Consider the following 13,288-nt stretch of genomic DNA (forward strand, 5'->3'; position numbering starts at 1 on the left):
TGGGACAACTGGATATCTACATGCAAAAAAAAAAAAATGAAGTTAGATACCTGCCTCACACATAAATAAAAATTAATGTGTCAGAGGCATACCTGTAAGAGCTAAAACTATAAAACTCTTGGAAGAAAAGATAGGTTTAAATCTTTATGATATTGGGTTTAGTTTCTCAGATATGACACATAAAGTATGAGCAATCAAAGAAAAGGTAGATAAATTGGACTTCCTCAAAATTTGTGTTGCCGAGGACACTATAAAGAAAGTAAAAAGACAATTCACAGATATTTTTAAATTGAATACTGTATAAGGAAATTTAATCTAGAATATATAAAGAATTCTTAAAATTCCATAATAAGAAGATAACCCAACTAAATAATAGGCAAAAGATTTGAATATATATTTCTTCAAAGAAGAGACACAATCATCAATAAACATGTGAAAAGATGATCAACATCATATGTCATTAAGGAAATGTAAATCGAACTATCCTTTCTGCTGTAGGCCCAAGTGGCTGCTGTCGAAATGGGCAAGTTTATGAAACCCAGGAAGATGGTGTCAGTCCTGGCCAGACGCTACTCCGGACACAAAGCAGTCATCGTGAAGAACATTGATGACGGCACCTCAGACTGCCCCTACTGCCATGCTCTGGTGGCTGGAATTGAATCCCCGCAAGGTGATGGCTGCCATGGGCAAGAAGAAAATTGCCAAGAGGTCAAAGATCGAGTCTTTCGTGAAAGTTTATAACTACAATCACCTCATGCCCACAAGGTACTCTGTGGATATCCTCTTGGACAAAACTGTTGTTAACAAGGATGTCTTTCTTCAGAGACCCTGCTCTGAAACGCAAGGCCCGACGGGAAGCCAAGGTCAAGTTTGAGGAGAGGTTCAAGACTGGCAAGAACAAATGGTTCTTCCAGAAGCTGCGATTTTAGATCTTTTTTGTTTCAGTCATTAAAAGTCCAAAAAAATAAAAAAATAAATTAAAAAATAAAAAGAAAATGGAAATCGAAACTACAGTGAGGGACCACTTATACCCACTAGGATGGCTTTAATCAAAAACATAGAGAATAATAAGTGTTGGTGAGGATGTGGAGAAATTGGAGCCCTCAGACATTGCTGGTGGGGATTTAAAATGATGCAGTTTCTTCAGAAAACAGTTCGGCAGTTCCTTAAAAAGTAAATTATGTAGAGTTGCCATATGATTCAGCAATTCCATTCCTAAGTATAATCCCAAGCGAATTGAAAACATATGTTCACACAAAAACTTATACATGGATGTTCATAGCAACACTATTCATAACAGTCAGAACATTGGAACAAGTCAAGTAGATATTAGTTGATGAATGGATAAATAAGCTGTGGTAGATCCATACAAAGGAATATTATTTAGTCATAAAAAAGAATAAAGTACAGATACATACTACAACATGGGTAAAAAAATTCTGGTAAGTGAAAGAAGCCACACACAAAAGACCACATATTTTACGATTTCTTTTATAGTCAATGACCAGAATGGGCTATGTAAAGAGGGAGAGTAAATTAGTGGTTGCCAGGGGCTGTGAGGGGCAATGGGGAGTGACTGCTAATGGTTATAGGTTTTTGGTGAGGGGCGATGGAAATGTTCCAGAATTAGATAGTGGTGATAGTTGCACAACCTTGTAAATATAGTTAAAATAATTATAAAGTGCGATTGTGCACTCTAAAAAGGTAAATTTTATGTTAAGTGAATTATATGTCGATTTTTAAAAAGAAGAATAAAAAAAAGCAAATCTGCTTGAGAATGGGGTTGACAGAGAGGAATCAAGGATGGAAGAGGGAGGGAGAGAAGCCAGATTCTGCGATACTGCTCAGGCCCTGCATCCAGTTGTGCCAGAAGTGAGACTACCTTGGAATGTTTCGGTTACGCGAGTCAAAAAATTCTGTGCTTCCTAGGTCAGGGTGAATCAGGTTTTCTGTTCTTACCCCCAAAGGAACCCCAGTTGGCACACATGCCCTCTGACCTTCTGGGGGCCAGTCCCCTCAGGCAGCACCTTCTACCCCCCTTTCTCTACCTCTGCCTCTACCTCTATTGGCTTCTGGTTCCTGCCTCTTTCACTTAAAAAAGGATTCTCTTCTGACTCCACTTCATACCTTTTTCTCTTCCTTTTTTTCACTCTAATCTCCCGAAGAAGAGTGGTCCACGCTTGCTATTCTAATTCCTCGTTATTTCTTTCCCTCCTAACCTTCTACTCCCGGGTCCCGTTCCTACACTCTCTGGGCACTCTACTGCCCTCCTGTGGCCAACCCTGAGCACATCCTGGCCATCAAGGTCCTGGGCCTCCCTTCCTCCCCCTGCGAGGACTCTGAGCTTCCTGGTAGCCCTCTGACCTCAGCCCCTCAGCTTTTTGGTGGTCCCTGCTTTATCTCCTCATCCCTGGACAGTTGTGCCACCCCAGACCTTGGGCCGGGCCATTGCTCGGATTCTGCCCCCTTTCCCTGGGCTGCTGCCTCCATGTTCCGCTCCTCACAACTGGACCCCTTCCTGTGCGTCAGACTCGTCCTCCTCTGACGCTCCTTCTCCCCGTGTAGTCACTTAGTTATGTCATGCCATGCCCCCTCTTAAGGACCCCTGGTGTCCTCGCTCTCTCTGCATCCTATCACTATTGCCTCCTAGGCCAGTCAGCTCACAGGCCACTTTGCCTCTAGTGCTTTCCTTTCCAGTTCTATCCCTTGATGTACTCAGGTTTAAAACACAAATCTGGGTGTGTCACTTCCTGCTCAAACCCACATGGGATCAAGTCTAATCCTTTGTTCTGGCAGAGAACTTGGGCCACCGGGCACTAGCTCCTACCTGCTTCTCGGATGCTTTTCTTGTCATCTGCTTATGCTTAAGCTCCTCTAATCCAGAAGTGTAGATTAGTTGCCACAAGGATCACACTGTCCCATGTCTCCCTGCACGTGGTGCCCTCCTACCCCCGAGCCCCGTCCCATGACATTTCTACCCTTCCTTTAAGATTAGGCCAGGTGCCACCTTCTCAGGGATGCTTTTCTGGACACTCCGTTCCATGTCTACCCTTCTCCCACCCCTACTTAGGCCAGATCACGAGCTCACTCTGGTTTCCATAGCTCGTTGGGCTGCTCTCTGTGAGACTATTTATAAAGCCGTTTAAATGTTTTTCACATCTGTGCATGCTGTGTGCTTCAGGGGAGCAAGGCTGTGTGTTCTTGGGGGCCTAACATAGTGCCTGGCACATACTAGTGGCTCGATCAATGTTTAATGAAAGTAAAGGGTGAATCATAATGGCTAATCTTTCCTGTCCATTCACTATGTGCCGAGCACCCTATAAGACCTCTTTGTATAATGTCATTTAAATTCCATAACAACCTTATGAAGTGGGTACAATTGTCCTCATTTTACAGATGAGGATACTGAGGCACAATGTGGCCAAGTAATTTGACCAAGGTTGTGGAGTTGGATGCAAGCCCAGCTCTCAGGGCTGGCCCATGCCCAGCACACCACACTGCTACTAAAGCTCTGCCCACACTCACCGCTAACTTCCCTCTATTTGGATTGCCGGCGCCTGGTCACCTCCTCCACACAGCTCAGAAATGGCCCAGATCAGGCCTACGTCCCCTCCACTTCTGCACTAGCTGTGCTCAATCCACTGGGAGCTCCCTGGCACAGCAGTGAATGAATGCTTCACATGTGCCATTCATCGGGACAAAGCACATCACCCCCAGAGCTCATGCAGTTCTCAGCACAAGTTGTCTGGTAACCTCACAACGAGAGCTGGTGACATATGGGCCCATTGGACGTGAGCCATTGAGAAACACCACCATTGATAGTCATGCCTTTGGACTTCTTTTTTTGTGGGGATTTGACAGTTTACTCTAAAGGAAAATAAAACATAAGTTTTAATAACTTTCACTTATTTGGTATAATTACAGTTCATATAATGCCGCTGTTTATTTACTTCACCTTATTTGATCTTCTCTACTTTCCTGTGAAGTGTTCAGGACAGGGTAGCCCCATTTTCTGGAAGAGACAATGGAATGGTTCTAAGCCTGCATTCTTTACTTGCTTGATGTAAGCATCTAAACACTATCTGGCCACCAAGCTGACTCACAGCAGAGCATCACTCACCTGGCAGGTGGCAGAAGAAGCATTTTACTTAATGGCTCGGCACAGTCTGGGGTTCTATCCCCATGCTGTGCAGCTGAGCAGCCCTGACCTCCCATGAGGGCTTCCTACTGTGCTCTTATATCATCCAGGTAATGTAATATATTACATTTTCTCTTTTAAGAACATACATATTGTTATGGGCTGAATTGTGTCCTCCTCCCATTCATTTATTGAAGTTCTAACTCCTAATACCTCAGAATATAACTATGCTTGGAAATAGAGTCTTTAAAGAGATGAAGGTAAAATGAGGCATAAGGTGGAACCCCATTCCAATAGGACTGGTGTCCTTATAAGAAGAGTGAGAGATACTAGGGTTGCACGTCCATGGAGGGAAGACCATGTAAAGACACAGCAAGTAGGTGGCCATCTGGAGAGAGGCCTTAAGGGGGAACCAACTCTGCTGACACCTAGATCTCAGACTTCAAGCCTCCAGAATGGTGATGAAATAAATTTCTGTTGTTAAGCCACAGTCTGTGGTATTTTGTTATGGTGGCCCTGGCAAATTAATACACACATACATTTTAAGCTTAATTCTGTGACCATTTGGTTATGTCCACTTTTTCAAAAGCTCTAATCTTGTCAACAACGTTAAGTTTCCCGAAACACTGGCCATTGAGGAATGGGCTCCATAATGCTCATTGAAATAACCCTTTGAGGAGGCTGTGCACCGCACAGCACACCAAGGAGACGGGAAGTCTGGACCGCCATGAGCATGTCTAGCTTGACCACTCACTCCTCGAGGAGTCTGAAGAAACAATCAGACTTTACTGTCTCAGTTTCTTCATCCATAAGATGAGCATGTTGAGATGTATGACTGAAGTTCCCTTCCTGATGAGAGAGGGTGGAAAACTTCCAGCTTCATGATGTGATGAGATCTCGTTTCAGGCGGGGAGGGTCCAAAGCCCCACCAGTCTTTTTCTACTGAAAGGATTGAATACAAAGGACCCTTTGGTTCCTTCGCAGGAATGGAGCTGGTGGCTCAACAAAGAGACGGCTCAAAGAGATCTAAAAGAGCATGGAACTGCCGGCTGACAGAAGAGGTGGCAGGAGTTTTACAAGGACTTCAGCGAGTACCTTTGAAACTTTCCGCTATTCAAGTCTGTTTAGAGCTTGCTTCTGAAGCCTGACATCTTTCAACTCTGGTATCTTAATTCTTCCCTCCTGCCTTGGCAGCTGAGCCCCGAGAAGCTTTGCAGGACAGCGGTACTTGTTAGTGAAGCCACAGGACAGGTGGCTCTTGGGACAGGAGCCTAGGAACATGCAGGGGCGGGGCTTGGACTGTTATGAGGTTCAAGAATGAGGAGAGCCAGAGGGAGTGGGGAGACGTGGACCCTCTGCAGACCTAGTTCCTGCAAGGGCCCTTCGATTTGGAGGAGAGAGCCAGGAAAGCACATGTTTGAGGCAAACACTGTGAAGAGAGACCCAAGGAGGGATGGAATTAGCCTTCTGTGGGTGTTTGAGTGAGAACATGTCACTTTGTTCTGTGGCACTTTGTAAACTGTGAAGTAAGAGACTGTTACCCTGCACCTTTCAGGGATGACTTGTGAACTCGTGGCCAGCAGGAGCAGTAGCCAAGCACAGATAGGAAGGCCAGAAGCTGCTAAGGTCGATTAAGGCAGGGATCTTTGTCTCGAGGTACATGTGGCCCTAGAAGGCCTATAGAGAGGCTCAATGGAGTCTATGAGCCTGTGAAAATCACATGCAAATGTGTAGTCATTTTTACAGGGAGAAGGACCAGAGCTTTCATCAGATTCTTAAATATGTCAGAGCCTGAGAATGTTAAGAAGCTCTGATATGGGGTAAAATGTGGTGAATATTAAACTAAAAACTGCTGGAGTGTTTTCAGTGGGAGGCCCACCATGGCGTCATGGCAGGAGATGGTGGAATCTGGGAAAAGGGGGATCGGCATGAAAACTGTTTGGAGTTTACCCATCATTGTGGAGAGAGTGGGTGCACCTGGGGACTGATGGCGACTCCTGGCACAGAAGTATTTCCCCAGAGGAGGAAGAACATTACAACGACGGGGATGTACCACGTGTTGATGTAGCAGGCATTCTACATGTCTGGTCTTAGTTCTTATAGCAATTCCATGGGGCGAGTTTCATGGCTCCAGTTTACATATGAAGAAACCAAGGCTCAGAGAAGTTATAAACTTGCTCAGAGTCACTCAGCTAGCAAACCAATCTTGCTAGAGTAGCAACCCAGCCCTGCTAAACCCCTGGCTCACTCTCATTATGCTCTCCCAGCCATTTGGAGTATTTATGCCTCCTGGTCAGTTGGACAACTTTGTTCTTGTCCTGTGTCCAGTGAGCAGCCTTTTGGTGCTCAGAGGGTGAGTCTTCTTGTGGGGGAGGTCTCTGGCGGCTGCCAGGGACTGAGCTCAAGTTTATTCTATCTCCTAATACACTCGGTAAATGGTCTTTTGAGTCATCAATTAGTTTCAATTAAGAGCAGGTTAGAAGAATTCATTCTTGTATGCTCTCACTTCTGAGTACCCCAGAGAATTGAGTTCTGGGGTCAGCTGGTCACTCTGGGTATCTTTTAGCTAAAAGAGACGTAATTCAGAAATGAATCTACAGTTGTATTGGCAGCAGTTCATGTTAGATACTAAGGAGCAAATTTACACTAAGAGTTGAAAATCATCACTAAGTGGAAATCCTGGGCCTTACAAGCCAATTGTAAAAGCTCCAAAAAGAAGGGCTCACGAGTGAGCAGGAAGGGGAGCAGACTGTGTGATTTGTCTCTTCTGAATTGCTACTTTTATATCTCTAGAACACCATTGTTAATAAACATTCGCTGATAAGCTACAGGATGTGAAATATTTTTGAGTACTTCATGAATACTGTTTATTCATGCACCTATCCAAGGAACTACCCATGCAACACTGAGAAGTCCAATCAGAATAATGATGATGATGATGAGAGCAAACATTTACACCATGCTTATTACATGTGGGACACTGTTATGAGGACTTTACTCATTCACTACCTGCAAACAACACTTGGAGAAAGGTACTATTATTATCCCCACTTCATACAGGAAGAAACTGAGGCACAGAGAGGTTAAATAATGCATCTAGGATGCTCAAAGAGGCAGGAGTAGAAGAAGAGATGGGAGCTTGTTGGGCAGGTGTCAAACTTGGCACCTGGGTGACACAGAGTCAGTAAGGGGCTTTGAGTATAGACCCTAGATTTTATGACTGAAGCAACTAAAATTTTATTTTTAAACCTTTCTGAATATTAACCGTTATGTCTTTTCTACCTCTGAAAGCCTTTAAAAAGGGTAAATGAGATAGACTGGCTACAGCTACAACTAGGCATTCATTATTAGAAGGGGCACGGGGAGTGGAAGTTTTCAGGCACCAGAAATTAGCAGATGATACATCCGTACCATGAATGCGGTTCCATGTTTTGCTAAAGCAAAGAGGCCTTGCGTGGTTTTCATCATCTGACATTTGATTAAACTTTTTAAAAGTTTTATTTTAATGTTTTGAATCCACACTCTTGAACAAAATAGTTTCGTATCTAATTCTGAGTGTGGAGGTTGCTAAGAGACTATTCACAGAAGTATACAATTTCAGAGCTGGAAGGAGCCTGGGACATCAGGTCCAACGCCCTCATTTTAGTGATGAGAACGCATGGATATGACTTGTTCAAGGTCAGACAGCAAGAATTTGATGTATATTCGGAATAACCTAGGTCTTTTATGTAAGACCAACAAGTAAATAATAAAAGAAGGAAAGTTATTTTTTTCTGATGTTGAGATTTGTTATCAACCCAAACTCCATCAGTTATAAGTGATAGAACAATCGACTTAAGTGATTATGCAAAAATAGAGAATACAGCATTTGCTCACGTAAATGAAAAGTCCAGGACACTAGCTTTAGACGTGGGGCTCAAATGATGTAATTATGGCCCAATCTGTCTCTCACTCTGCTTTCTTTCCATGTTTGCTTCATTTTCAGTCAGGTTCTTCTCATAAACCACCAAAATGCCCCCAGCAGCTGCAAGATAGCTTACATATTTATAGGCTTAGCAGATAATGAAGCCCCTCCCCCATTTCCCACCACCAAGAATTCCATCTCATTTGCTTAGATTGGCTGGGTTGGAGTCACCTGTCCACCCTTGAATTACTGTCAGCAGGGAGATACAGTGCTCTCATTGGCTAGATCTGAGCCACATGCTCATCCTTGGATCTGGGATGGGATCAAATCCACTGCAAGCCACATTGCTTCAGACAGAATGGGGTGCTTTTAACAGACCCAGAATAAACGGATGCAAGGTAAGCAAAACAGCAGATGTACACTAGATATTTTTCATTCTCTTTTCACTTTTGCCACGGAAGGTAATGTAGAGTTGACTGAGGCCATGAAAAGAATCAAGAACATCTTTTGGATTGAGAGAAAAGTGAAAAGAGCTGTCTTGTGTATATCAGGGGCTGGAAGGAAACCCCTGGCAGGTGACACAAGCTGCCTCTCTGACTTTAGGTTTGAAGATGCTCAGAGGCCCTAGAAATGTGCCCACATCCTGGGAATGCTCATGATTCACAAACTGGCTCATGACCACGGGCAGCTGACTGCACGTCCCCTCAGTGCCCTTTCCCACATGGGCTCCCTATCTCTCCACTGCTCCTACTTTTCTTCCTCGAACAATGGGGGGTGGGTGCCAAGCTGTTCTGGACTGATTGTATGGTTCTAGCTACACAGAAATCTCTCTCCACTTTAACCTCCCTTTTTCCTTGGGGGGCTGGGGCCCAAGACAAGTCCTCTTTTTCATCTTTTCCCATAATTCTCCTGTCAAATAATTCGATACGGGCAAATATCTTTATTGCTTAAGCACGAGCTCCTTCATTAATCCTTTATCTTCTTCCATGATCTCAGGGGAATCCTTTTCTTTTCATTCATCTCTAGACATACCTCCTCCAGCATAAGAATGCTTTCCTGCTGCATATAATAGAAAACTCCCGCTAATTCAACAACACAGGAAGTCCAGAGGTAAGGCTGATGTGATATGTCACATGAAGCCCGGGCTCGGTTTCCCCAGGATCTCTGGCCATGCATCCCTCTGTTGCTGCTTTGTTTTCAGCAGACCTCATTCGTGCTGGCAAGATGGCCCCAACAGCACCTGGGGCAATGTGCTGTGTGTTTATGTTCCGTAAGAGAGCAAGGAAACCTCTTTTCCACCCAAAGAATGAAAGAATGTTCCTTCAGTTCAACTGGACTAACTCAGGTCTCACACCCCTCCCTGGATCAATGACAGTTGCTGGAGGGATCAGGTGCTGATTGGATTCCTGACTATAACACTTGCAGGAAATTTACTTATAGTCCAGGGGCCTTGGTGGCGGGGTCAGGGTAGAGAGGTCACATGGCTTGAATGGAGGAAGGAAGAAGAATTGGATTCTGGGTAGACATTGTATTGTGTTTAACTGTGTTTAATATGTCCATGTTTAATGTATTTTAACCTAAAAGTTTTTTTTTTCATAAAAAGAAATAATATTGTTGACATATTATGGTTTAAACAGACCTTTATGGATTTAAACTTATAACCTAAACATCATGTATAAAATTGTTTATATGGGGAAAATACATAACCTCATGCTAAGCCTCTTATTTATAAGTGCTTTTATACCAATTTAAACTATGTTGAGATGAAACAATGATCAAAACACTTCGGACTTTGGGGAACTGTGGTCATTCTGCCCCTGGCAGAGCTGTGGGTGCACTCTGTTTGGCCACAGCACCCATGAGTGTGCACAGACACAGACACACTGAGGTGCGCTCTCTGGGACATGCATCGCATCCCTTGCATGAAGATTCCCATTTGCTCCTAGTCTCTGCCTTTTGTCCCAGAGTCTGGCCATAGACATGTGGTCTGTGGCTCTCTGTGTATTGACTGGAGTCTTTGTTTGGAACAAGGTAACTTGAGGTTTTATCTCTGGGTGCCCGTCTTTAGCCCCTTCTGAAGAATGTTCTGGTTTTGGAAACAGAGGAGCCTTGGTGATAAGAAGCCACAGATGATGCCACCCTCTGTCTTAGCTGGTGCTTTCCACCTCCTTCTGGCTGGAATCCTGAACCCAGGGGTTTGCTTCCTTCTAGTCTGTCCACCAGCAGAGTTACCAGAGCCTGGGGGAAAAACTGGGGGGCGAGCTAGTGAAGAGCATGGGCTCATCAGACCCACTTCGGATCTGGCCAAATGAGCTTCACTGTCCTCATACTTACAGTGGGGATGCTGCTCAGATAATATATTTGGCTGTCACATATTAAGGGCTTCTTTTGTGCCAGGCTCTGGGCTACCACTGTTTCCCTGTATTATCTCATCTAACTCCCCAAAGCCATCTGAAGTCGATACTATTGTCTGTATTTTACAGATGAGAAAACTGAGGCTCTAAGAGGTCAATTGACTTGTTCAAGGTCAAACGATCAGCCTGTGGCAGATCCTGAGTTTCAAGCCCTGGTCCGATGCCAGTGTCTCTGCTCTTATCAGTCACTTCCCCCACAGGACGGTAGAGAGGAAGAAATGGGAAAAGCATGGCAAACCTGGCACAGTGCTGGCACCCACTGGGTGTTCAGTAAACGGTGCTGGTAGCTGCCGCTGCCTCTGCTGCTGCTGTTATGAAAGCAAAGGTCCTGGACAGTCCCCGGACTAACAGCCGGCCCTGCACAACCCTGAGCTGGCCATGATCTCCCTGAAAACTTGTTTATTGGCCATGTGGTAGTCTGAAGAAAGAGTTGTCTGTCCTCTCTCAATTTCTCAGGCCCTCAGAAGGTAGGCTCGAGTTTCTGAGCACATACACCTGTTGTCCTGGCCCGGAGGGGCGGGAGAGCTCAGGCGACCAAGCACACGTCTGACCTGGGGTGGGGTCAGCAGTGTCCTTGGCAGGCTGAGGAGCTGGCTGGCCAAAAGCCTTCCAGCAGGGGCAGCAGAGGGCTCCCATAGCCAGAGTCCTTATGGGGACAGTAGGGACTTCTCTGGGCCCTTAAGCCTTCCCTCATTCCATCATGGCCCTCCGCTATCCACCCCAGACATAGCACAGGCTCTTCCCCAAGATAACTCCACAATAAGTCAGGGTGAGAGCAGCTCCCAAACCAGGGAAAGGTCAGAGAAATGCAGGGAGCAGCAGCTACAAAAACAGTGAATGCTGGTGAATGCTGCTCAGGTCTCAGGAACCAGGCTCAATGCTCTCTGTTCACTGTCTCATGTGAGCCTCACAATGCACTGAGTGAGTGAAACACTACCATGGATGTCAGCTTAAATTTAGGATGGAGAAACTGAGGCTAAGTGAAATGGGGTAACTTGCCTGACTGCACAGAACGGGCGCAGTATGACTTGCAATAGATACATCCAGCATGGAAATTCATTTTCTTAACCATGATGCTTAAATGCTTCCCCCCCCAAATAAAAGATTGGGGCATGGTCATTTTATTTCATTTCCCTTCAGTAAACTTAGGCACAATGACAATTCTGGGAAAAGTGCCAACCATGTGCCAGCATCATGCAGGTGCTCTCCTCATCACCGAGCTTCGCAACAGTCCTGTACACTGCAGCTCAGAGAGGTCAGATGACTCACACCAGGTCACACGGCTCTCTATGCTTTCACTGAATCGACTTTGGTCACCAGGAAAAATGTACCTGGGGACGTTCTCAGAATGCACCTTCTTCATCGAATTTCTCAAAAGCTACTGCCTCTTCTCACCACTTTATGTGATTCTCTGGAGAAACTCTAACTTTAACTCAGCTGAGCCTGTAGCAGGTCTAGAGATGAACTACAGCCTGAATGAATGTGTTGCATATCACCTCGGGTGCCTGGAGAGCTGAGAGATGGCACCATCTCCCTTATTGTGGAAGGGATTTTTCCAGGGTTTGTCTATATTAAGAACAAATCCTGACCCCGTGATGCCTGCTGGGCTTATCCCAACAGGCAAATCTTGGGCCCGTCAGCTCCAGCTGGGGTCAGAAATGGGGGGCTGTGGGAAGTGTGTAATTCAAAAGGGTGCTGTTGTAAATGAAAGAACCCCACTCAATCTAACTTAAATTTAAAATAAAATTTATTTTAAGGACGTGAAGGTACTATACAGACCCCAAAGAGAGTAGAATAATCAGGCCTCAAGAAAGACAGAAATCCAGGCTGCCTGGGGCAAACTTTTGGTCAGATAGTGTGGTCTCACAGCACTAGGAAGGCTTATTCCTAGAAGTCTCAGTATCGACTTTGTTTTGTTGACCATTGGAGATGGGGCAATACTGTAACCATGGGATCTGAGTTGAGGCAGAATTTTCCCCCAAACAAAAGGGCAGGTAAGTAGGAGGCAGTCAGGTCTTATGGCTTTCATCGAGAAAAACACTCTGGATCATTTCTATCCTGTGAACTATTATCCGAGTTTTGCCTTCTGTCTCATTTTTCTGTATTTGGCATCTAGTCTAACATTTACATAAACTGTGAAAAGAGTATTACAGTTATCTTGTACATGTTCAGTAATCATAAACAGGTGGACTATATAGAAAAACCCAAAGAACAAGTATCACTATTATGATGATTAAGATTATTAGCAGACAGGTAAAGACGATCAAATAAAATGGATTCTGAGTTCAATGTCAATCCACAGATATAAAAGACTTGTTGGTGTCTTGGGATATCTGTCTAACTACTGTCATGGCTTCCCAGGACCACATTATTTTTTAATGATTTAATAATCATTTTAAATAGTTTTATTTAATCACTAATGAGAAAACCAGTGAGATTTTACAAGAAGTTCAAAGGAGAATCCAAAGAACAGGCAAAGTTATAAATTAAGAATAGTGAGATGAGTGAGAAAATGGAGGCCAGACTGAACTTTGCTGTGGTGAGGGAAGCCAGTTGCATGGCAGAAGCTTTGCATGTCCACAGGCAGCAATTATTTTGCATTGCTATTAGTTATCTACAATATATAGAATTGTAAAATAGTTCAACAAAAGGCTAGAATCAGTTAAGCAAGAAGAGTGTACTCTCAACAATGCACTGTTTTCACTCGAAGCACAAAATTTTCTATGTAATACTTTGTCCCCTCTTTTGCTTGGATAACAAGTATTTATCTTTTAAGATTCATCTCAGGCACGAAAGGACCTTATTTAAGAAATTTTCAATACATCCTAGAAA

At 44.3% G+C, this 13,288-nt stretch overlaps 1 pseudogene; it reads left to right on the plus strand.

Annotated features, from left to right (window-relative positions):
* Positions 1-486: 486 nt before the first annotated feature.
* LOC105300817 lies at positions 487-973 on the plus strand (annotated as a pseudogene).
* The last annotated feature ends 12,315 nt before the right edge of the window (positions 974-13,288 follow it).

Source organism: Pteropus vampyrus, unplaced genomic scaffold (assembly GCF_000151845.1).
Source record: "Pteropus vampyrus isolate Shadow unplaced genomic scaffold, Pvam_2.0 Scaffold220, whole genome shotgun sequence".
In the NCBI taxonomy this organism is placed as follows: Eukaryota; Metazoa; Chordata; class Mammalia; order Chiroptera; family Pteropodidae; genus Pteropus; species Pteropus vampyrus.